At 41.9% G+C, this 24978-nt stretch overlaps 1 protein-coding gene across 6 annotated transcripts in view; it reads left to right on the top strand.

Moving 5' to 3' along the window:
• SMPX (small muscle protein X-linked) overlaps nucleotides 1-24978 on the top strand; it is a 43659-nt gene that overhangs the window by 14308 nt on the left and 4373 nt on the right. The window contains exon 5 of one of the 6 annotated variants that reach the window (XM_075521319.1): nucleotides 23063-23086. The exons of 4 other annotated variants lie outside the window; for them this stretch is intronic. The gene's annotated coding sequence lies outside the window, so the exon portion shown is untranslated. Of the gene's footprint in view, nucleotides 1-5042; nucleotides 5254-23062; nucleotides 23087-24978 lie in introns of those variants that run through there. One more of the 6 variants, XM_075521299.1, reaches the window with a different exon arrangement.

A 24978-nucleotide genomic window follows, 5' to 3' on the forward strand; every position in this document is an offset into this window, starting at 1 on the left:
TACAGGCTGGGAAATGAAGGGATTGAGAGCAGCCCTGTGGAGAAGGACTTGGGGGTACTGGTGGATGAAAAGCTGGACATGAGCCGACAATGTGCACTCGCAGCCCAGAAAGCCAACCGTATCCTGGGCTGCATCAAAAGCAGCATGGCCAGCAGGTCGAGGGAGGTGATTCTGCCCCTCTGCTCTGCTCTGGTGAGACCCCACCTGCAGTGCTGCGTCCAGCTCTGGCGTCCTCAGCACAGGAAAGACATGGACCTGTTGGAGCGGGTCCAGAGGAGGGCCACAAAAGTGATCCGAGAGCTGGAGAACCTCTCCTATGAGGAAAGGCTGAGAGAGTTGGGCTTGTTCAGCCTGGAGAAGAGAAGGCTCCAGGGAGACCTTATTGCAGGCTTTCAATACTTAAGGGGGGCTTATAAGAAAGATGGGGACAGACTTTTTAGCAGGGCCTGTATAGCGATGGGACAAGGGGTAATGGTTTTAAACTAATAGAAGGTAGGTTCAGACTAGATATAAGGAAGAAATTTGTTACTATGTGGGTGGTGAAACACGGGAACAGGCTGCCCAGAGAGGTGGTAGATGCCCCATCCCTGGAAACATTCAAGGTCAGGTTGGATGGGGCTCTGAGCAACCTGATCTAGTTGAAGATGTCCCTGCTCATTGCAGGGAGGGGTTGGACTAGATGACCTTTAAAGGTCCCTTCCGACCCAAACTATTCTATGATTCTATGATTATTTTATTTAAAAGGCAATATTCAGCATTTCAATGCAGATTGCAGAATCATTTCCATCTTATTTCAAACAAGACCCATATGCCTCCGTTGTTCTACATTCTGAACCTTAAAGAAATTAATGACCATTTCAGTCCATGAAATTATCCTCTGGTTTTCTTTGAAAAGCCTGGGTCAATAAAGATGCATCAGGCAGTTACAATGAAAATTCAGCTGTACAGAGAAGTTTCAATACAAAAAAACCCTGGCTACAGTAAGAAAAAGATAGTTGCGTCACATAGCAGTTATCTGAATTGCCAGTTGTGCCTATTGACACAAGTCCTTTTTATCATGAAGAGAGGAGCTAAGCTGAGTAGAAGAACATCATCTGGAATTTACTGCACTGAAACATAAATGAAGAATAGGAGAAAACAGAAAACAGTGCAAAAGGGTTCTGGGAATGCAGAAGCACTATGGACCAGGAATCTTGAAAGGAATGGCGTATTGTCTGAGTGAATTGCCCCAATACACACTGCAACATTAACTTATTTTTATGTACAGCATAAATATGCCATTTAGAAGGAAAAAGTGTTTAGTTTTTTCTTGCTTTTACCCTGCTGTGTCATAATGTTCCTGTTATTTTAAAGAAACAATGGAGTCCTTCTCTTCAGAAAACTTGGGAAAAGGAAAATTAACATTTTGTAAAATGTAACATTGTAGTCATTGCACTAAAGGAGTTCCCAGAGAAATATGAATTTTTAATGTGAGGCTTTAAAGATGTTTTTCTCTGTAAGAGATGTTTAGACATAAATTTAACCCCATATTTATTCTCAGATGATTGCTATTTTCAACGTTTAAAAGAGTTTTTTAATAATTAGCTTACTGAGAGTCTGACAGAAACATGCACAGAGATTCACTGTAAAGAAAAGATCTCTACAGAAAGGTCAGCAAAGTGAAGGGCATCTTGAAAGCTGTGAGGTCATTATGAAGTAATTTCTGTCTCCATCCTAATTTTGATGTTGTATTGGTTATCAGGTTCTGACAGTGACACAAATTTCTAGATTTTTGGATAGTCCAGTCACAGATCATATCTGAAAACTTAGTTTCTAGAAGAGTTGCAGGCACAGTACTTACTGGAGACTAGGAGTTTGGGTTTGGTTGCAGTGCACAACTAAGCATGTGCATAAATTCCACATAAAATTGAGATGTAAAAAATCAATCACTTGCCACATCCAGCAGCCGTGAATGGTACTAAATCTAAGGATTGTCCTCTATAGAGGGCATTCATCAGTTCAGTTGTCTTAGGCATGACCTGCAGCCTTATATAAAACATTATATAGTCAGTGATTTGTTTTATGAGTGACCATGTCAAGCCAGTAAAGATTATCTTTATTTGCAAGAAATCCATGCTCACATCTGCCTGATACTTTGCTTCATCTCCAAGAAGGGGATACTGATCATCCTTTGGATGTGATGCTCTCTAAAGAATGATAAACTGACTGGTCAATAGAAATGCCTGTGCAGAGTGCGTACTGGTAAATGAGGGCGTTCTTTGGTTTTCACAGTTTGGAAATGAATTCTCTCTCACATCAGTGCAATAAACTCTTCAGATATTCACTGTTGAGGGATTTCCCTTTGTTAGTATTTTTATATTTCTTGTGGTACTCTGTAGGAAATACCCACTGAAACTGGTAGAATAACTCCAAATTCTCTGGATAATTTCCATTATGCTGTGATCCTATAGCATGATGTCATAAAAGCATCAAAAATATACATAAATATGTCAAAAATACCAAAGGTTTTACAGCTACAACAATTATTTCTAACACTTCCTCCTACTATTGTCATTTTTCATCGGATAGTTTCAGGAAATTGCAAGTCAACATGATCAGTATTGTTTTAATTTTGAGCTGTTTTCTTGCTTGGTTTTACAGAGTGCAAACGCATCAGCAAAAATACGGAACATGCAAAACAGTAGGTTGGTTCATTATTTACAAACCCATTCCTACATAATTTGCACCTTAGAGTAACTTCTGTTAAATATCTTTGGTCTTGCTCTTTCACCAAATTAGGAAACATGAATAGACTTGCTAAGATCATAGTAGTGAGTCTAACAGTTTGTGGGAGGGATATAATTAGTGAGATGTCATGAAGCTGGATCCACTGAAGGTCATAAGGTGCTTATCAGTTAAGATATTCCTGTAGTCATCCCCTGCTGCTGGGCTATCATCTATGATTAACTAATTAGCATACCCTTCTTTGTTATAAAGATTTTTTTTCTTCCACAGACCTGCAGATGATGTGTTTGATGCAGCTAGTTTTAATATACAAAATGAGTTGTGATTCCTTTTCCTTTTCTCCATCTACAATTTTTTTTTTGCTCCTCCCTTCGCACGTGCACATTTCTACATGCACAAGAGCAAAACGTATGCAAAATAAAATAGTAACAAAATAGCACACACTAATCAGCTCAATATGTGCTCTATTGAATAAGTAATGTAGGAAGCATTCAATTTGTGACAAATGGAGCCTGCTATGGCTGAGATTTAATGCTGATTGTCGTGATATCTCATGTGATAACTAGCATGGTGGTTGTACGTGAAAATGGGACTGAGCACAAATTGGCATTTCACCTGAAGCGTGTATATTAATCACAGCCAGTTATTCCTGCAACTCATGTTTGGGTTCTTTCTTCATTCTGTACCCCTTCATGTTTTGTGTCCTGAAGTGTGGGGGTTTGTGTAACAAGACTTTTTACAATGCGCTGTGAAGGGCCCTGGAGTCTGAATGCTGGACTTTGGTTTTAAAGGACCTAAACCTTCAGCTAGAGTGGTCTAGTCTTTTTCTCTTGAAAGAGACTTTCATACTTACTGAAGGAGCTTCTCAAAAGCCAAAAAGGGAAATCTACTGCCTTGAAGTTACAAAAAAGTCTGTCGTGGACATACAGACAGCGCTCCTGGCACTGTGTTCTGGTTGTGTTTGGAGAAAGGGCTTGCCAGGATCCCCATCATGGTTCTACTCAGAATTTGGTCAGACAAGGTTGCTGAGCCATGCCTGGGCTGTTCCTGATGAGGTACCGATCTTGTTCAAGGTGTGAGAAACCATGCAACTGGTACTTGTAGATAACCTGTTGTCTTTACTTGGAACTCTACTAGAGAGGGCGGTTTAATTGCAGAAGCTGAGCGGTATTTCTGTTGTCAAGTTACAGAAGCAAGGGAGTTGTATTCTGAGGGCGGAAGATTAAACAGCTAGCAAAAGCTTCCCAGGGCAGCTTAGACTTTTTATTACTTGCAGCATCACCTCTTCTAGAACATATTGGGAATCCTGCCTTGCAAAAAATGAGGAATCTTGTCAGCAGAGCAGCCTCTGAGATTGGCATCACTTGGGGAAGAAAGAAAGGGGAAAAAAAAAGTCTCTTAGGGAATAGAGCTCTTATGTCCATACTTACAAGATGTTCCTTGGTGTTGCTATTATTTACAAAAAATGTCAATTACCCTGGGCTAAAAACACACATAACTTTGTCCACTGAGTGCTGTGGATTTTAATTTCAGTTTCATGCTATATACTGCTCTTAAGCTGCATCTCAGTTAACAGTGGCCATCTACCTCTCCCGGTGTCACTGCTCTGACACACTGTTCAATGATTGTGTCTTATTCCTGTGCTCACATGGACCAGAGGGATATGGTTAAACTGCTGTACAGTAACAAGCAAAGTTATTGCCATTTTGTCCAGCAAACACATCCAGTGCCTTGCTAGTAGAGGAACTCTGACGTGCTGTGAGCTCTTGAAACAGCCCCACAGTTCTAAGAAAATGTGTTCATTTGATTAAGCCCAAGTAGCCAGCCCTTGTGTGAGAGAAGGGAATCCTGCACCCAGAGGATGCCCAGGTAGGTCAGGAGCTCAGGTCTCCTTAGCTGGAGTGGGAACAATGGGCTGAAGAAGGAGGATGTGCTGCAAGAATTTCTGCAGGACCCTTCTGCCAAAGTCAGAGGAGGCTTGGGGGTTCTCATTAATGTATATAAATACCTGAAGGGAGGGTGCAGAGGATGTAGCCAGGCTCTTTTCAGTGGTGCCCAGTGATGGGCCATCCCTGGACCTACTCACTGTTTGGCCTCTGTTAATCTCAAAGTTCTTGTGTTTTTCTGTCCTTGGTTTCCTACCATCCTGCTGCTTTTGGTTCAGAGTTCCCAGATTAGTAACACTTGGGGATTTCATGGCCAGCCATCAATTTTGCCAGGTCACTTCTCTTTGTAAAATTGTCCTAAGAAATTAGGTAGTTGAGAGTTTTTAGGATTTTTTAACAGCATGTTTAAGGTTGTTTTGGTTTGCCTTCCAGGTTTTTGAGTCTACTTATGTCCTGCTTTCAGACTTTACAACAGAAGAGCTAGAAATTTCTTTTCAAAGAGAAAACTGGAATCCCCAGGACATAATTTAATATCAGAGGAACCTTTGGAATCATGTTATTTCCTCGAGCAAAAAAAGTTATTCATATTTTGTTTCCCAGGGTTTCTGTGTTCAGAAGTAAAAATTTAGTTCATTGTCTCTAACGTGGCCTGCAGCTGTCCGTCGCGAACGGAGAGTCTCTTCTCTACCACTGACGAAATGCTGTGGTAAGCCCCCAGCATGTCATTCCTCGGGCCTTTGCAAGTCAAGGAGAGATTTTCTTCTCATTATCTTGTTGAATGGTGGAAGTGAGGAGGAAAGCATACTGGGGAGACTCTGCTTTCTAGATGCCTAAGAAAGCTTGAAGGTATGCATTGGGAGGTTGATTTTTACTGAGTAATGTACAGGGCATATTCTTATGAACAACAAATGCTTCTACATAAACTAGTTTGGAAAAGATTGTGTTTTGTGGTTTTGAAAACTGACTAATAACTTCAAAACAAACATTGAAAAATCAGAAAACATTTTGCTCCAAAGCAAACTACAAGAATGGATACCTGTGTTTTTTTCAAAACATAAAATATGCAAAAAAAAGGACTTTTATTTCCAAACTGTGTCCTCAAGCAGAGCATTTTTATTACTGGAAGAGACAAGCACAAAGTAGTAACTCAAATAACGTTCTACTAATTTTTAGAACATGAGCATGTTATTTACTCTTCTACCTTCACAATACTCAAGAGAGTTTGCAGACATGTATAGATGAATAGGCCTCTACACACAGACAGAAGAAATTTCTTCATCGAGCCTCTCACTTTGAAATGTTGATGCCCTTAAAATAAAAAAATACTTTCCACTCTAGCAATGTGGTCCCATAAATCTCTGCTCCATTCTTGAGTCGAGTGAGAAACATCAGTTTCTGGGACAATGTTCCAAGTATTTTGTTTGAAAACTGAAAATTCTCCTTTTAAAAAGAATTAAAATTAGATCACTGCTATTTAATAACTGCTTTCCTGTGATCACTCTGTTGATGACTTGGTCCTGAACTTTTTTTGCTAGACCCTTTATATAGAAACCCCTATGTTCCCATCAGTGCTGTTTATGACAGATTTTTGTAAGAACTAAGCTTTTCAGTCAATTCCCTGAGTTGTATGCAATTTCTGGGGTGACTTCCCTCAAATGAAGATCAGAAAGGCAGGAGGCCTCCTGAAAATACCAGGTGTGGAGCGATCGTTGAAGTGTGAAGATGGGATACAGGGTTTTTCTTGCTTATCTCTGCTATCTGTATTAAGAGGTAGCACAAATGAACGGCAGCATTAAACAATAAGTACCACTGGAATGTATTCCTCTTGGAAATCTCAGAACAGGATACCAGGAATCCCTAAAACTTCAGCTATTGGCTGTGTGAACAGATCCTGGTACTGAGAGAAGGTCCTGTGACTTAAATGGCGCATACCCCAAGGCACATGCATATAAACCCATGCAGAATTAATTGTAACCAGGGAACCGTGGGCATTAGAAGCCGCTTGGAGAGTGGGAAAGAGACAGTACTGACTGCTATTAAAGAGTTGTGAGTGAGATGAGAGAGATGCTGTTTCTCTGTACCTGGGAACTGTCCCACCAGCATTAGGTATGCCTGGAGCACTCAGACACTGTAATGACAGGCATCATCAGGAACCCAAAATAATAAGTAATTCCGGTATCTCTAACCTTACACAGTTCAAAATGTGTTCAGCACAAAGGTTTTCAAGTGCCTACATCAGAGTAAAAAAGCTAACTGCTTTTGAATACATGAAGTGCAACTTCCTACGTTATTAACAGCTCAGATAGTTTTATCAAATCTACATAAATTGTAGCCAATTAAGCTGACAGTATGATCTGAAATATCACGGCTCTGATGTGATAATCAAATGAATTTTCTTCTAAATTTAGTGCCTCATCATTTTGTTTTATAGTTTTTATTCGTTTCATTTGATAAAAGACTACCTAATTATGTTTTCACAGCCTTGTGCTCAAGAACCACATAAATTACTGCATCACTGTACTTTGTCATCTCTTGCAGAGATGGCTTGATATTGCACGAGCCTTGTGATCCCTGTCTGGGAGCAGGCCATCTACAAGTGTCATGAGCCCTACTCTGTACTTAGGATTAGGCCTGCTTCAGCCACCAAATTGCTCCTCGTGTGCCTTGTTTTGAAAAGTGTAGCTCTTTTTAGGGCCAAGGCTACCTCTATTCCACACTTGGTTGCAAATTCCTTCTGAGAGTGAATAACATCGTATAATGGTACAGCTCACCGTATATAGGTAGAACATTGTATTTAGGCAGAGCTCACCATTACAGTGGTCCAAACGTCTGTTGCCCAGTTGGCAACGCTACTGAGGAAATATGATGTTGCAGATGTTATTGGGTTTTGCTGTCCCTATCTGCTGCCGTTGTAACCTCCTAATTCCTCTTTGATTTGTAGCAGCAGTCTCAAATACACCATATTTCCATGCGAGAACAAAGTACACAGCATAAATAAGCATTTCCTGCCGGAATATGTATTGCTTTTACTCTCAGTGTTGGTCATGCTTTATTTTTCACATTTGATTTGCTGCAGGTTGTAGCTAGTTGAAAGGAAACTCATCTGAAGTAACCTTTACTTGAACTTGGGAACAAGTATAATGTCTGGTTTTCTCTCCCTCCATTTAGTGGTTATATTATTAGTATGGCTGTATTTGTTTCTGACCGCAAATGGCTGAGCTCCATGTACAGACATGGATTCAACAAAAGCAGAATAAAACCCTCAGACTTGCTGCTCAGAACTTACTCCCCCACTTCAGTAAAGTTGCCGTAATATTGCTTTTAATTTAATAGTTCAGTTATTCAACTGATAAAAAAATAAATCGCGTCCTTCAGCTTTTAGCTCTCCTGGGTCTTTGTTCCTGTTTGTTGCCTTGGAGCGAACCTCGTCTTGGAATTGCTGTTACTTCTGCACAGCCTTACAGAGCCTTTCACGGTACAGAAACGGAGCACACAGTAGCTGTGGCCGTGAATGCACTTAGGGAAGAAGTGGGCGATGGCCGTACTTGCCCTGCTTCCTAGCGAATGAACCACGGGAGAAGCAGGCTAACCGGCCCACGTCCGCTGCCCTGTTAGTGCATTTTAACAGCGGTGGTAGCAGCCATACTGGCATACGCAAGGAGAGAGCAGCACTGGCAAAATTACGTCTACTGAGGAAACATCAAAGAACAAAAAACTTCCCCCAAAGCCAAACTGCTGCTGTTCTGCGGGAAGGATGTGATGACAATAACTAGATGGTGTTATTTGAAGGCTTTGAAAGGTGCAGCCTTTATATATAGGATGAAACCAACACAAAGTGTGTACTGAGATGGAAGAAAATACAAATCCAGAGACTTAGACCAGATATTTGAGCTAAAATAGGCAGAATACAAGGAAAAGCAAACCTCCAGTTGTTTCTGTGTTTGCAAATCATGCTGTTCTTGAGTGCAGTATCCTTCCCAAAGATTGTCAAAGACCAGGACAGAGTATGTCCTCTGCTGTACACAGCATTTAATTAAGGACCTCAGATCTTTTACTTTTGAATTTCTCTATTTCCTTGGTTTTATGGTTTTGTATGAAAACAGTTGAATTGATCTGTCTCTTAAGGGTCTGAATGGAAGCTTTTATTTTGGAAAAAAAGGGTAATCTTTCTCCCTTTTAGTTCTCAAGACAAGAAGAGCTCTCTCTGTGAAGACAAAAGGCATATTTTCAGTTTTCAGTCCATTTTGCTGAAAGTAAAGTGAATTTGGACAGGCACATATCTCACATGTACCCCCTTTTTTTTTTTTTTTTTTAGTTTAAGCCCTTCATTCAAAAGTACCAAATTAGGCAATGAAGTAGTATTGCAGTCCTTCCCACTCTATATACTTTTCTTATTTTTATTCTTAAGTTTGGCATGTCTTAAAATTGATTTGCTATTAGATGTTTGAACAATTACTTCTGGAGCAAATCAGTTCTGCTTTTTTAAGGAGGAGCTAAGTGTTACCTGTCAAGTTACTGCAGTTTAACACATTAGTAGACAACACCTGAGTCACTGTTGAGCATATGTGTGCTTCAAAGTCTTTGACAAACCAGTAGAAACCTCAGTGAAGATGTTCATGTTCTGCTTCACATGTGTAGAGAATAAGAGGTTGAACCTGGCCAAACACCACAGCTCAGCTGACAAGCAGTAGGTCATTGGGTCACAGTGCAACTTGGTCAGATGTCCAAGTGTGAAGCTACTTGCAGTTGGGTTAAAATGAAAGAAATCTGTTTCCCTAAGGCAGGAGGAGAAGTAGAGCAATTAGCTCCAACTCCTTTAATGCCTTACTTTAATAGACAGCACGGAGATGACTGGAGACTGGCTCCCAGTGAAGCTTGTGCTGACCTGAGGCTAAAGGCCTCATTTTTGAGCTGAAGATTGACCATCCTTCAGCAACGGAAAGTCCTCGGGTTCCCACCTGCAGTGAGAGTTTTGGCATCTAATAATTTCCATCAGGGCAAGCCTCTGGTATGAAAATCACATGCAACGGCATTAGGATGCCTTGAGCCAATGGGGCGTTCCTTCACGTCCCTCACCCGTGGCTGGGATTTTATTAACAGTGCAGGGATCAGATACATTTTGGGCAGAACAATGCAGGCAGCTGCTCCTGGTAGCTATGGAGGATGGCAGAACAACGCATTGCAGCGCTGGGTACTCGTTTGCCTCAGAGAGGCACTACAAGCTCTGTGTCTCCCAAAGTCTCTCTTTACCATGGAGGTGATCCTCTTGCATGATCTACCAGTGGATAGAACTGCCTGGACTCTACCTTCTGTTAAACACCTACTGGCTGGCTGGCTTCACCATTAAAGAGGGGAGCGGAAGTGCCCCAGACGCTGGGGTAGGCAGACAGGAGTGGAGAACAGATGCCCCAGAGCGTATGGCACCACCTTCTGCCTTGATTGCTGTGTCCCAAGGGCTGGATGAAGGCCAGTATTGTCTTCCTCTGCCAGGGTGCACTAGCATTGCTCAGGGATAAGTCCTGGTCCCTCCCAAGAGGAAACTGGCTGTAAGGAGACATACAAGGTTACAGAGAGAGAAGAAAGGGGGGTGGAGACCCCTGCCTCATCCCTAGTACCCAGTGTCTCTGATCACACAGGTCCATGCAGAAACCTTTTGCCCTGCAGAAACCTTTTGCCCTGCAGAAACCTGCTCTTCTGCCATCTCAAGAAGATGGGCGCTGCATATGCTGTTAAGAAACCCTGAGCCACTTCTGCAGGCAGCATTGTGAAGCTTGTGTGGAGAGCTGTTTAGATACAGCTAATAGAAAAAAACTGAAAACAATCAGATTGTCTTCTCTGGGGCTTCAGCAATGTCCCGAGTAGAGCCAGGAGCCATTTCCCCTCACACTGGCTTTGCGGTGTGAACCGTTTCCTCCAGATTCGCACCTGAGCACTTTCTTAAAAACCAAGAAGAACAATTTGAAAGCATGCAAGAGAAGGAATGTGCTGCTTGCCCCTCCCTTCTGCCTTGGCTCAGCGATTATCACGCATACCCAGCATGAATAAAGCAGGTTGGTTCCTTCTTCTCCTCAAAAGGATTAAACCCTACATTTCTTGCCTCCCCGGAGACTGCAGACTACCTTGGCAGGGGGGACCCTTTCTAGAATTTAAGCTAAAGCTAGGCTGCTGTGCAGAAATGAATTAAAATTAATCTGTAGACAAGTGAGCCTGATGGCGGCTTAGCAATGTGGAGCTCAGCTGGCAGTAGGGAAACCTGCTTCCATGTGCCTTAGCCTGTGGGTTGCTGTGTACCTTATCTAAGGGCTAATTTGTGTAGCAACAGTTTCCTCAAGCTGTGCTTTAAAAGAAACCAGGGTAGCTGCTGCTGTGTTTTTGTACAAAGCTTGATGCAATTAGGTAGGTGCTGAGAAGGAAGGTCTCTTGTGGAAACCCACCAAGCTTTTGGGTGCTGCTCAGGGTTGCATGTCTCCCAGGTACTCAGCTGAGAAGGTTTATCAAAACTCAGGTATCTGTAGATGGGCATGAGCACAGTTTGAGGACATGCTGTAGCTGGACCACGGTTTTGAAGGTTGCAGTTTTGGAGTTAAGCACCTACATCCCATTTGCACCTTCGGCATCTCAATCTCTGGGACTCTGCTCCCTAGTACTAAGGAGCGCAATCCCATTGCCACTCAGTGGAACTATGCTCCTAAATCGCTCAAGGGCTTCTCAAAACCCCATGCCAAAGTTGAATATGCAAACTACATATTGTTCATTGTTAAGAGTGAATGGCCTCTGTGTCTTTCTGCAGTCAGATGCAGCTCGTACTGACTCGCACTGATACAGCTGCCGGAGTGCTCCAACAGGAAGTGCTACATGTCCATTCTGAGAAATGCCTTTCTGCAGAGCTGAGCAAAAGAAGTCTTTTCCACAGAAACTATAGACCATGCTGGTGGAAATTCAAAACCAAAAAATAATTGGCCTTGGATGCATGTTTTTTAACAGCAGGTGATTCCTCTCACCTTTTCCTTCTATTTCTCTGTGGAAAACATACTTTTTTTTTTTTTCTTTTCAGTTCATTTAGTCAAAAAACAATTTTGTGTTGTGAAACAGGGTGCCATGGGAAAGTTTAGTTCTCTCATGTATCTTCCACTCAATCCTAATACCTCATTTCTAAATGCTCACCTGTCACAGATTGCAAAATCAAGTATTAACAGTACAGTCTTTTACAGACAACATGCTGTAACGCCTTCATTTATGTTTTGAAGAAATCTATTTATTCCAAGGGAAAAAATGGGCTTACATTTGAAGCTCTAATAAATGACAAACCCCTACAAACACAACATATATATATACTGGTTACTGATGTGAAAGAACTTCATGTGTACTGTAGCTGTATGTACAAAATATTAAACGACTCGACAATAAGCTTTCCAAAGAAGAGACAATTACCACGCTACATGCAGTAGCTTTGAAGAAGCAAGATAATGCGAGGAATTAAGCATATCCTGCATGGACCAGATGCCAGAAGACACAGTTTTCTAATACAGTCAGTTACATGTCAAGTTAAATTAGCAGCCTGAGTGTGATGTCTTGCCTTCATGCTTATCCATCTCTGAAGAGATCCCGTGGGTTATGTACAAGATGGCTGTCAAATATCCCGAGCTGATTAAGACCTCTCGCTTTTCCGTGGCAAGAAGGCCACGAAATCCAGAACAAGAGTGTGAAATACTGAGGAGAGGCTGCAGAGAATGTGGTTTAGGGAAGAACTCTGTGCTGGGTTTTGACAGTTAGTGATCATTTTCTTACCACCCTTCCTTTTCCTCCCATTTGCTGTATTTTTTTCAATGTATTTTGCTTCATATGAAGTGCTAAGCATTTCAGAAAAAGTATTTGCAAAGTACACAGAGACCTCCCAGTCCCGATTTGAATATTTTGAAAATAATGCCATAGCCAGCTTCCATCTCGTCTGTAACTATATTTGCAGGGATGTGATCGTTGTCTCAGGTCCTCTTGTTTTATTGCACACGCCAGAGTTATATTGAAAGAAAACAGGTGGATGAATAGTACCACGATTAATCACGGTTCAGTCGTGCTATGATATTATCTGTAGGCATATCAGATGTACACTATATTTATATGGAACGACACTCGCTCATACATTATGAATACTGTTGAGGAGAAGCCATATGACCAGGAGAAAGTAGCATTTTTAGAAACCATAACTAGCACAAAGAGTCAAACGTGGGCTATTTGCAGTACAGCCTGGGTGAGGTGGCACAAGAGGCAGAATTCATGATGAATAAATTGGATATTACTGCCCAAATAGAGACGGCTGAGGTTTCTATTTTCTTGCTTGGAGAGGAGCCCCTTCTCAGTGTCTCCAAGATGCCAGAGCTTGCTGCTAACGCATTAAAAGCAAAGGAATCAATCTGAGAGAGCTTAGTGATGAGTATTGCTTCGGAAGCGGCAGCACTTGGCCTGCCCCAACCCCATCACCCCCACGCTCCCCATCCTTGCTCCCACAGCACTGAAGTGGGGAGCCACAGGCTCCACACCAGCCCCCCAGCTGAGGAGAAGTAGCCTCCCCTGCCTTCGCACCTCAGCGAGGACCACTAAACACCACTTCAGCCGACTGGGATCTCTGGGCGCCTCTTCTCTCGCCTCCCAGCGTCCCAGACCGCCCGAGTGCCAGGGAAATCCCTGAGAAATCCCGAAAGAGCTGAAATTACGGCGGAGCTACGTCCCTTTGCCGAGACCCCCGAGCACACCCGAGACCCTGGCAAAGCCCTCGCCAGGCTTTAGCCCTGGGCAGCTTCTGAAGCGAAGGGGGACGGCTCTCTTTCTTTGTCACGTTAATTGCAGTCGAGTTTTGCGAGGCGGAGCGCAGCGGGCAGCAGCGGAGGAGCCTTTGCCGGCCGGTCCCTCCCCGGCTGCCGGGGCGGCGGCGGCGGCGGCGGCGGCGGGGGAAGGCACCGCGCCGGGCAAGGCTTTCCTGGGCTTGACGTGCCCAGGAGCCTTTCGTCTTTACCGGCACCATCTCCCCCCGTACAAAAAGGGGTTGTGCAAGTTAAACCGCTGATATTTCACTTCCCCCACCCTCTTCCCAGTAGTAAGGCAAGGGAGCGGGGTGGCCTGCGGCTCCCTCAGCCAGGTCAAGTGCTAAAAGGCAAAGGGCTCTTTTCCGACAGCCGCTTCTCTTCTTGTGCTCGCTGGGTTTGTCGTTAATAAAGGCTATTTCTTTTTCAAAGCAGTAGTTTTCAAATGAAATCGTGGTTTTACCAACTCTACTTAGTGTCTTGATTCTAGTACAGAACATTGCCCAAAGGGCTAACGCTGAATCTAGTTTCTTTACACTGTGGGCTGCTGGTAGTGTTTGGGGGGGTTGGGGTTTTTTTTGGTGGAAAAGAAGGGGAAATAATTGTTACAGTGAGATAAAACACGGTCAAAACATAGATTTAAATACGGCACCGTGACAGTAACTCTTAAGGGAAACTAGAGGGCAGACTTCTAAAATACTTCAAGCTCTGTCGATGCAGATAGGTACCTCATCGGCTTCCCAAAAAAACGTTAAGTGCCTAACTCTAGGAGTTTTGCATGTTTAACCAGCTTAAATGCTTTCAAAACACTGTCCTGAGATGGCTCAGGAAGACTAGTGCATAAAAATGATAGTCATTGCTGTGTGCCAGCAGCCAAGCAGCTCCTATTGTAAGTCTGCTAATTATTATACCCAACATAACTGAGTTGCCATTTCCTTATCCCTCCCTTTGTCTCCAAGTTGTTGTGTCATGAATTGTGTCTTATTGTGTACTAGAAATCACTTTGGACTGGACAGGGGTTTTTTTATTATTATTATTATTACATGTGTGATTATTGCTTAGCATCTGCATGGGGCTTGGCTTCTGACCTGTTCATTGTGGGATGTTTACAAAGACCCTTGCAGTGGCAGAGAAAAATGGAGAGAAGTGAACCCTCATGGTCAAATCGCCAAGAAGGAAACGAAATGAATAGAAAATTTATTTGCCTTTTTTTTTTTTTTTTTTTTACTTCTTATGGTCCAGTCTTGGAGCCTGGGGGAGATCAGGTATACAGTATGATTTTTAGGGCTTGGAGTTGTCAAAATGAATCTCGAAAGGCAGCATTAAAGTGTTTGGCATCCCACACCTGGATGAAGGTGGAGATCAATGCAGCAGGAGGCTGAGATGAGATGGAGTCTGTGGAACCAGTTTGGACATGCCAATTTTATGTTATACTGCAGGGCTGGGCCCTGCCCTCAGCTGGACCACAATGGTGCAGGAATAGCTGGGCTTAAACCACACTGTGTAGAGTTTAAAAAATAGAATATTTCGCCACTGATTTGAGAAACTAACTGTCTCCAGCAACTTCTGGACGTTAGGAGTGTCAAGCAGGAATTAGGGTTTCCAAGTCTGGCAGACCTGGAGTTGTCGGCCCTTGGAAGCCCCGGTCAAAGAGCTGCACCAGCCTCTTGGCAGGCTGCCGGCGAGCCAGCAGAGGGGATGATAAGAAACTGCCCAGATCAGTCTTGCTCAATGTTCCATGTTGCATCAGGAGAATTGCTGAAAGCAAGATGTTTCCATAAAAAGTTACACTTTCAAAGCATAAACCTTTCCCAGTGGAGAAATGTTCCATCAGAAAATGTTGGACCAGTTTGACTCTTGGCATACTCTAAGGTACAAAAGCTCATTGCATTTTAAATAAACTTCAGCAGCCTCAGCCCATGCCAACTCTCAAGCAACAAATCAAGCAAACTCGGCTTTTTCTGCCATAATTATCCAACCTAATAATTCTCTTGTCATTTTCCCCTTTTGCTTCACTGAAGGAAGAAAGGTTGTGTTTGCAGTACACCAAGATGCTGTTTGCTTCTAGTTTCGTTGCCCTGGAATTTGAAATTCATAAACAGTCATGATATAAATATATATAGCTTTAATCCCAAATTATGTATGTACAAACGGCAACAAAATTCAATTACCTTCAGGACACACATGATCGGACTTTGTTTTAGACAACATTTTTTTGACATAGTCCTTTCTAAAATCAGCATGAAATGAACATTTTCTTCAGGGACAAATGAAAGACAAAGTCTGCCTTGCCAAGGTCTGAACACATGGCTTTTGAAAGTCTAACCAGTTAACACCTAATGCTTAGGCCTTTCCCCTCAAACATTAAAGCTGCATGAGAGATGGAGAGTATTTGCAATGACAAATGAATGGCAGAGCTAGCGTCCTGGAGGATATGTGAATTCTGAAGAATAAGGAAATAAAAATGTTCAGACTATGTTAAAGTCTGGTAGGAACTGTAAAATCAGGCAGTATGGAAGCTAAGGGTGAGTGTTTATGTGTTTGTCGGTGCAGATGAATTAACATACTGTACAGCCTGCCTTATATTGTGTTACTGGAGAACTATGATTTATAACAATTTTCCCCTGACCATCTCATATCTGCAAAATTATGCGTGGTTACAAAACTAACACAGTAATGCCGATTCATCTTTTGTACATACCAGTAGGTCTCTGAAGTAACCTACCTCACTTTAAGTATAGGAGAAGGAAAATTTGGTACCTATATCTTAACTTTTGAATATGAATAACCACTATTAGGCTATGTATTTAGTCTTAACTGATTAACTGATGCTTATGTGAGTCATTTATCAACTTAATATTGTTTTAGAATGTGCTTTTTATCATTCAGTTCCTCAACTTTTTTTGAAAAGGAAAAAGCCATCGACTCCACAAATGCCAGTAGGCAACAAAGACCAGTGGCACTTTAGAAATGCCATTAGTGAGGGCACCTGCTTGTGGACTACAGAGGAATCAGCAGCGTGCCAGATATTTCACTTTCTGCAGCCTTTGCCCCTGCAACTCTACCATCTCCTGCAAAATAAGAATTCAGAATCTCTTGCTTACAATTTTTTATTTTAAAAATACAAATAATTCTTTTAGCCCTTTTTGGTATGTGCAAAGCATGCAGATACCAAGCAGTGCTGCTTACCACTGGGCGTGTGTCTCTGGAGAACATGCCAGCTTATCGGGAGTATTAAGTGGCAGCCAGCATGACAATAACAAAAAACATGAGCATTCGGGTGTGAAATCAGAGAACCTTTCCAGCAGCAGCATTTTGCTGTGTGATGTGTTGCATTCAGATTTGTGAGAAAGTTTGGTACATAATTTAGAGCAAAGCTTTAATATTTGATTGGAGAGCTAGCACCAAATGAAGTGCCAGCGTAAAAGAAGTCCGAGGCAAGTGCCTTCCTCCAGAATGTCTTTCGTCAAAAACAACTTACTTGAAAATCATTGCTCATCATTTAATTATGTAGCACAGTTATGCATTTTAGAAATCATATGGCATGAAACAGCATGATCTTCAGCATGATAGCCCACCCCTTCAAAGGCTTTTATTGCACTGTTTGGGGGACTACAATAAGACTGCTGAAAGGATTCAACTGGAAGAGTCTTTACCCTACCATAAAAATGTCAGTAAAAATAAAGTCACCTTTCTCCAAATTTCAGCCTCCTCAAATCAACTGTTTTTCTAGAAAAACAAAACTGGGTGGCCTGAGTTTTCACAGAAAAGCACGGAACGTCTGGGGATTTTCCAATTCCTGAGAAAGAATCACAATTTTCAAACTAAATCAGGCACTTTTTGCAAGAAGCTTTGTTTTGTTAGATCTCCGGCTTCCTGTCCACCCCAAACAACAAATAATATTTCTAAGTACTTCCAACACCTGTTGTTCAGCGGCTTCACACCCTTGATGCTATGAGTCTGGTGCAGACACAGGCCATTAAGATTGTTACACAATTTTATAGTCCAAGCTACTGACTGAGGATTTACAAGGCTGCGAGATGCCACACCAAACGTCCTTCTTTGCTGCTGGGCACAGCTCCTGGTGGTGGTTGGCCCATGCAGCTTCTGTAGGTCGCTCTGAGCTGAGTGCCTGGCCAAGGCACGCGCCAGGCTGGTGGGATGAAGCTTCCAGCAGAGTCAATGGGACTGCCATGAGAGCAGGCAGCAAGGTTTTGAGAGGTGCAAAATGCCTTTGGTCCCCCTGCTTGTGCTGCCTTAAGTGGGACATGAGAGGGTTTGACTTTCTGGAGCTGTAGTGCTGGTGGTGGGTTAGCTCACGATCCAACCGAAAGGCTGTGGCCCCCACACTCATAAGTCACTTTTGAAACAATCCAGGAATTCTGTTTTTTAGCTTTATGATAATTTGACTGTGCTTAATCCAGGTTACACGATGCAATACCAGTCATTGTGTTCTTGCCTCTTGTACTTTAGCTGCAGACACCTATGAGGCATTTCCCCCCCAGTTGTCTCTGTGGTGGGCTACCATGCACTGATTGTAGGGCGTCTCTGCAGCAAGAGCACTCACCACCATATGCATTTTCTCCTAGCTGGAAACTTTGCTTTCAGAGACACATCCTGGTTGAGAAACCCCAGTCATGCAATTAACTCTCAGCAGGTGCATTGCATATTGCATCAACGAGTGCCTCCTTACAGAGTCTTCATCACTCTCAGTACAACAAAGATGTCCCGTTGTTTTAAATGTCACAGCTTTTTTGGACTTTTTCTTTTAGTAGTTGATTTTTACTGCTGCTTTTTTCAGTACTGAATATTTTACCAATCATTATTTTATTTCTAATAGTGCTCAGCCTGGCCCCTTCTGTACATATCTTTGTCCTGTAGACATCACAATTACCAGTCCATAAGGGGACCTTGCAGCATCTTTTCATTTTCACGGTGCACCACCACCCAGGTGCATTTCTACTGGCCATTTTTCACCCTGTGCCTGCAAGCTGCTAAGTGGTTTTGGTTATCATTGAAGAAATCAATAGGATTTGTAGCACCTCGAAGGAGGTAATAAGCACTTTGCAGGATCAGCTCTTAGGCCTTGGCTTCCTTACGATGAATTTGCTACGGCAGTAAATCCTGAAGTTTCACCATCTCTGTTAGCTTTTGTCTTGAGAATCTGAGTTGCTATTATGGGGAATGAAAATGAAATAAAACTAAACTGCCCCGGAAATCCCTTTCTAATCTCAGTGCCATAAATTTTTTACTACTTAAGCTCTTTAAGTCATGTGGCTTCATTAACAGACTATTTGGGTGTACTTGTTAATATGATCAGGACGATACCTTAAAAAGGGGACTGAGCCCTTGAGTGATGCCTACACTGGGAATCAAATGGTTTTTAAAGCAGAGGTGGTATGGGTGAATGAGAATAGCTTAACATAAACTCAGAGAACTATTTTCCCCCTAAATTGATTGACAACTACAAAGAATAATAATTGCAGGCAGACACCTGCATGAACCTAGCAGGGCTTAGTAAAGTGCCACAGAGGAAAAACTTTTTTTTTTTCTCTTCAGAAGGCAGTAATTTCAAAGGTAGTAAGTACCACGGCATAGTTCTCATTAACAGAGGTAGAAGGAGCCACTGCAGCTCCTCAACAACTTTAATCACAGAGTTTGGTATATACACTTCCCATTACAAATCACAAATGACCTCATACACTCCCAAAGCAATTGAAGATGGGTCTGCGAAACCTTTTTATAGGGATGACACTTTAGGTTATGAGAAGTTGGAGGGAAAATGTTAACAAAAAGCAGAAAATTGTAATGAAAACTTGAATTTAATGTGAGGTAAACGTATGTTACAGCCACTGTACTTTAAGACATGTAAACTGTGGAGAGAAAATGTTAAGGGTAGCTCCAGAAAAAGTCACAGCAGCAGTAGCAATACCAATAACAGAAAGTATATCAGAGTTAGTATAGGCTTTTTTGTAATACCATTTTGAAGTGTTATGCATAATCAGTCCTTAAAAATCCAGTCTCTTTATGAACTGCTCAGATATGATAAACTTCAAGATATGCTTTTCCAACTTTAAGAAACTGTTGATTTTTATCCCTATAAACAACACATTTATATCAGCATCTGTAGTGAATCCATAAAAAATGTGCTCATTAAGGTGCTACTTCATCTAAATGATAATTAGCAGCCCATCGCATATTGTTTTAGGCGGCTTTCTGATCTCAGCCAAGAGATGCCCAAACAAAAGAAAAAAAATGACTGAGGAGATAGAAAAGTTCAGAACACATTTCCATGCTCTAGAGAGTGTAACATTTGCAACATGTTACAAACCCTAAACCTTTTGAATTAGTACTGGTCAGGAAGTAGAAACATTTGTTATGGGAAGAAGTTCTTTCTTTTTGACTGGAAATGCTGAAATCTGAGGTGGGGTTTTTTTTTCCACTTTTGAAACTGCTACTAGTCACAACATCTTGGACTGTTAAGAACCACATATGATAGCATTTGGGTCATCTACATCTGGTTCCACTTACCAAGAAAAAAGGAAAGGCAGTATAACTCATGTCAAGTATCATGGCTTTATAAACATTAGGTCTTTTCAGAGAACAAACATTTAGAATTCATGTTCTTTAAGAAATTTTGGAAAAAGATTGATTCTGATTCAGAAAGAAAGTGAGAGGTTTTGCTTCTCAAGAGAAAGAAATTCTAAGGAAAAACCATTTAGAAAAAATAGAAATATTTCAGTATGATTTTTTCCCCAAGTATTTCAGCAACCTTTACTCTTGGGAGCTCTCCTGGGAGTGTGGTGGGAAGTGATGGCAAAGTGGGGACTTGCCAGGTGTGTGGTGGCTGTCCCGCAGCTCCTCCCTCTGGAACCCAGGAGATCTAAGGGCTCCAGCTCCACCAAAAGTTTGCAGGGCTGCCTGACCCCTTACTGCAAATCCACAGCTGGAAGCGTGGAGATACAAGAACCCAGGGTCAGGCCAGAATTTCTAGGGGTTTCAGAGCCTCTCCTTAGAAGTCAGAGCCCTGAAGTCCCTAGACAGAAGTAGAACTCCCATGGGTTCCCAAATGTAGGACCCTGCCCTGCAAAACATGGCTTGGGCCCTCTGAGAGCTGCCACCTCGGCTTGGCTCTCTGGTCAAAGGCAGGGAAGGAGGTTTAAAAGAAGAAAAAAAATCTAACTTGAGAAAAACTTCAAGATGTTATACCCTGAGTAAGCCAGCTGTACTGTTGTCTTCTCAAGATGAGAAGATGCCTGCAGCTGGATAAGTGAAGAACAAGTCTCTTGCCTGAAAAATTTATAATGGAATTTTTCCTTTTGGATAACAATTGTCCTAGAGACCAGCTGAACCATCCAAATCATTGGATTTTACTGTTGTTACATGGTTAATCCAATGAAAACTAATGGGAAATATTGGTCCTTCGGGGAACTGGTAGATTTCTATGCTTACACAATACTTAGTCATTTGCTTTAGAAAGTTAAAAAGTATCTGATGTATAGCATGTAAAGAAGCCAAGCTGCTGCATCAGCTGGCTTCAACCAGGAGTCCGTGCACAAATCTCACCATGAATAATATTCACATGTATGATTTGTACACGTGTTCTCTTGTTCATGCTTATTAACTCTCTGGGAATCACTTGCATAAATCAGCTGCTGTGCCCCAGTAGTTGCAATTCCAAATAACTAAGGGAACAACCTAGCGGCGATGCACGGTTTAATACTACTGCACTGAGCCAAAAATCCTCCAAAGAGCTTCAGACACATACTGATATCTAATCTGCTTTTTTACCACTTAAACTGTTATGGCAGCCACCAGGTCAGTGCAGCGCCATTCTTCTTAATTGTGTTATGTTGGCTAAGTACCCAATTTATACCTTTCAAAATGCCACGGATTTGTTCCTTACTTGGCGGGAGATAAATCTGCTGCCATAACATATTGATCTGAAAGACCTCCATTTGATAGCTGTCACTTCAGAGCCACTGGGCTAAATTGTCTCTCTTTTGCAAGCTCCTTTGCTGACAAAGCTTTGTGTCAGTGTAGGTAACAAGAAATTTTGACAACAGTGTAACACGAGGACAGTTTTCACTTGACTGCTTTTTTGCCTTACGTAGAAAGGTCTATTGCAGTCGGCTAGACGTGCTGTTACCCAGTACTCTGTTGCAGCTCCTTGTGTGCGCACTGCTGAACCACAAACAGCGGAAAGGGTAAAAACTGTCCTCAGTTCCCCATGTCATACTGTCTGAGGACAGATGCAAATTAATTTGAGGAACAACTTATGTATGAGAAAGTGAGCTCATAGTGGGCTTTCAATAATTTCTTCATGGTGAAGATAAGCAAAGTCCATTATCAAAAAGGTTATTTTTGTATTTCAGTGGAAAAGACCTCGTTTTTGTCTAACATTCTTTGTCAGACAAATATAAAGAATAAAAGCTCTGAAACGTTTTTGTTCTGAAACTCTGTGCGTATGTGTATGCATAACCTGAATCTCAATTTTTAGCTGCTTCCCCACATATTTCAATGGACTGTAGGTAAAATGCAACAAAAAATAGGAGAAATTATTTAATCTTTCCAGTATTTCACAGAATCACAGAATGGCTGAGGTTGGAAAGGACCTCTGGAAGTCATCTGGTCCAACTCCCCTGCTAAAGCAGGGCCACCTAGAGAGACTTCCCAGGATCATGCCCAGAAAATATATTTTACAAGATATATGAGAGATGCTCAGATATACGAGAGTTGCTATTATTATCCTGACTGAAACGTAACAAATGCGTTGAAATAATTTACAAAAAACATGCAAAAAAGCATAGTTTAATTTAAAGTAGGCTTTTTCATTTAGTCAATCCGCTACCACTGGGAGGGAATCAAAGGATGAACTCCCCTTTGCAACCTAAACCCCCACTCTGATGTCCCATCACGGTATTAATATGTTAACCTGGAGCACATTTGAATTCCTATTGCTTCTTCCGCCATCTGTGTGGACAGCGATTCCAGATACGATATAAATGTTAAAGCAGTTGCATGGGAGAAGTTGATCTTAGCAAGTGATGCCCACCGAAGGGAAGTGAGGGCAGATGAATTAAAGCAGATCCCTGGGCACTTCAGGTTACTGCCTCAGGAAGGACAAGGCTTTTACCAGATGTGTAGGAGAATTAGGGAGTCAAAGGAGATAGATAGTCCATCTTTCTTTCACATTCCCAATTCACTGGAGCAATCAAAGTAGATATGTCCTTGGATTTACCTTTTTCACAGGTTTTTCCTTCTGAAGATCGGTGTGTTTGTAATTCTAGGCTAATTCTGCTCCAGACTAACAAAAGTTCATGAACTCCGTCCCCTTCTTACCTTACTGAAACTGATACCCTTTTCATTCCCAGGGTGCTATTTGCTAGGAATGCCCAGATGTCATTTAAAAGTTGTGGGAACAAAACTCTTTCCTGGGTCTCCTAACTCCATAGGAAGTCATTACCTTCATTTCCCACTTGCACTTTTGAAGAGGCATTTTTTTGACCCTTTTTATTAATTTTTTCCAATCAGTGTGAAATTTTGTCCAAGCAGCCATACCTGTTAACCATGTGCAATGCCCGCGGTATGTAATGAATGCTTTCAGTTGATTACAATCTTTAGAGTTTGCCTGATTTAAACCATGCCTCACAGCTTGATTAAACAGCATTGTGAAGAAAAGTCCCAGTTCTCCAACTGTAACTGGCCCGTCTGCTCCCAAATAGAGGACTTCTTGCTGCCTTTTCTTAAACGTTGCATGTATAACTGTGATAGTGGTGAGTAAGAGATCTATAAATGGGTTCTGGTGAGGAGTAAACATCATGTGGTCGTTCACTTTGGAAGCTTGTTGAGTGGGAGGCATTTACTGAACCTTGGTGCACTTGCTATAATCACTGATTTTCTATGAAGTGCTAATGAGATATGTCTGTTTTCTCCTTTGTAAAGTTACTTCTTATAAAACAGGCTGCCTTAACAGAATCATAGGGTTAAATATATAAGGCTGGAAACTGTTCAAATAAAGACAAATTTTATTTAGCCCTCAGGTGATTCATGCATGGTCTTTAATTATATAATATTAGCACTGAATGTGGCCATTTTATTGCATATATGAAGATACAGCCAAAATCTGGATTCATTTCATGTTTCATCTTCTTTCAGCTAACATGTTGTATAAGAACAGAAAATACTGGCAGTTGGAATTACTGGTGCTTTTTTTAGAGTAAATCTTTCATCTGCTTGCTGTTAACCAGTTCGGGCATATTTTCAGGGAATAAAACAGAGATGCAACATTAAAAACTGTGATTTTGAAGAAAAAAAAAGTGAGATTTTGCAATTAATTAATTTATTTAGATTTATTTTTGGAGTTGCATCTATGTTGAATAGCACAAAAATTAAATTATTTTTAACATAAAAATAGCCATTGCTTTTTCCCGTGGTTAGAAAACTCAGGGACCCAGTCTTTTTTGTGCCAGAAGCTAACACTGACATCTCATCGACTGCAATCACAGCCCTGCAGATTCTCAGACATGGAACGAAGAAAGTCTTGAGGGCTGATGGAACGAAGAAAGTCTTGAGGGCTGAAAAAAAACCCCTAATTCCATGATTCAAAAAAGCTCCTAAGCATGTGCTTATGTCCATCCTTAATCAGGACAACATTTAAGAATTTGCTGTCAAGTACATCATTTTCTGTTTTCTTTACAATGGCAGAGTGTTGTTCAGCAGAATAAGGTTGATTGGAGTGGCGAAAGAGGCGCTGGTAGATAAGCTGCAGCAGCTGAAAGAATAACCAGGGAACATAACTGTGAGGATTATTAATGTACCATAAGCAACCTATTTTTGAGTTTACAGACTCCTATTGATCTTTGGAGGAGTTTGAGCTCTAAAAATAATGTGCCTTTGGGAGCTGCAAGAGAGAGAATTGGAGCTGGCCGGAGGGAGGTCTGAGTGCATTGGAGCAACACAAAGAGATAATAGAGGGTCCGCTGGCTGCAAAGAGAGTTCAGGTAGCAATTATAAGCAACAAGAGAGCAGAGAGTACACCTGAGAGAAAGATAATATTATTAGCAGGTGTTAAAATAGCACTGCTTACAAGCAGCGTGCTGCAGACAAAATTTGAGAACAGTGGGCTTGATTTTCCCCAGTGCCTGAGCATGGAGGCAAGGCTCATCATCATGACAATTTGGTTGCTCCTGCATTTGGATGGCAAGTGGCACGGTTCTTGGGGGCTGTAGTATTTTTTTTTGCTCCTCCTGTTAATTAACTAGTCTTGCAGGTACAATGCCTCCTAGAAGACTGAGTTTCCTTTGACTAGGGTTGCTATGGCTCAGTTGTGACTGGGATAACTGGAGACAGCAGACTTTTTGCTGGGTCCACTGTCTGGTGAGAGTCCTGTGCCATGGGAGGGGGAAGAAGAGAGGTGCTTGCTCAGCTGGATGGGATATGATGCCAGCTGGGACCTTTCAGCCCTGAGGTCATAAAGGTATTAAGTGGTATTAATATTGATTTCAGCGGGATCTGGGTTTCAAAGGTCTGGGATCTATGAGGAAACTAAGGGAGGACGAAGGAGTATT

This window comes from Mycteria americana, chromosome 1, assembly GCF_035582795.1.
Source record: "Mycteria americana isolate JAX WOST 10 ecotype Jacksonville Zoo and Gardens chromosome 1, USCA_MyAme_1.0, whole genome shotgun sequence".
Classification (NCBI taxonomy): Eukaryota; Metazoa; Chordata; class Aves; order Ciconiiformes; family Ciconiidae; genus Mycteria; species Mycteria americana.